This window comes from Frankliniella occidentalis, unplaced genomic scaffold (assembly GCF_000697945.3).
Source record: "Frankliniella occidentalis isolate FOCC.00 unplaced genomic scaffold, Focc_3.1 Scaffold71, whole genome shotgun sequence".
Taxonomy (NCBI): Eukaryota; Metazoa; Arthropoda; class Insecta; order Thysanoptera; family Thripidae; genus Frankliniella; species Frankliniella occidentalis.
This window is the reverse complement of record NW_026267201.1, coordinates 330,987-332,185: the sequence shown is the minus strand read 5'-3', so window position 1 is coordinate 332,185 and position 1,199 is coordinate 330,987. Positions and strand designations below refer to the sequence as shown.

The 1,199-nt window shown below is 49.0% G+C and overlaps 1 protein-coding gene across 3 annotated transcripts in view; it reads right to left on the bottom strand.

Moving 5' to 3' along the window:
• The window catches only part of LOC113217472 (polyhomeotic-proximal chromatin protein), a 21,064-nt gene that overhangs the window by 13,925 nt on the left and 5,940 nt on the right, over positions 1-1,199 (bottom strand). The gene's annotated exons all lie outside the window — the stretch shown is intronic.

The window sequence follows — 1,199 nt, the reverse complement described above, 5'->3', positions numbered from 1 at the left end:
GCCGCCGATGCGGAAGCGCTGGCGAAATATGCGTCTGTCTGTTGATAAACGCGCGGGTGCGCGCGTGCCATGGACAAGGAGCTCGTGATAACGAGAGAGCTCTTGTTAGACGCAGCGGCCGTGTGGACAGAGGTGTCGCAGCTACGGTGAAAGGTTTACAGCGCCAGGGATTGACCGTGCAATTAAGACAGCGGCAGTGTGAGAAATACTCTCAGCGCCTCGCCTATTTTGATATTGGTGCGAATCTAGAGAACAATTGCGCGATCCTAGTCCGAACGTACGTTTCGTGTCATTAAGTCAGATAACCGGTGCTCCTGAGGTCACCCTCTCTGTAGCACTGTGCTCGCACCTTCCTTTTTATCGGCTGCTTATTGTGTCACATGCGCGTACCTGGTTTCTGCCATATCCTCGATTCTAGGAAGAGGTGGAGGAGGAAATTTTGGCGCCCGACACCGAGCTTAAGAGGATGGTCCTTGAGGTTTAATTGCACCGTTGCAAAATCGTGCTGGTGGGGGAGAGGGGGTGCACGAAATAATTATGTACTTGTCTTTTCCATGGTCTCACATTTTGAAGAACATAATGTTCTTGTTTTAAGACAAAATACTTGTTACAAGGAATATTTCGCAGCTTTATACCGAGCATAACTGTTGAATTTTATCCACTCATCCTATCCATATTCTCACACATCCCCCATAGTAAGATCAGTCTGACTCGCACTATTAAATAGCTAACATCAACTCGTATGTTTTATCCGAAGTCCTCGACAACTAAGATATAAATCAATCCAGAACATCTTAGAGCCTACCATCCAACAATAACAAATGTTCTCTCACATTTAAGAACACAGAAAAAAAATCAAGAACATAGTTTTCTGGGTGAACTTTTCTCCCCGCATGCCCGCCGCAGCGCTTATCATTTGGGGGACAAGGATTACCAGGTAGACTAGGACTCGATTTCGTCGGGGGAGGGAAAGATAATCCCTCCACCTAGACATGGCTCCGGGACAAGATGCGTGACCTTATCAACAAGAAGGACGAGCAGTGATAATAGACTGATAGTAGACACGGTGGTGTCGGTGGTGTCGGGGTGGAGCCAGTGGAGTGGAGAGGCGGGAAGGCCAACGGCCACCACGTGCACGCGGGCTAGCACACGTGGAGTCGTGGAGTAAAGAGAGATGTGTGTGTGTGTGGGGGGGGGGG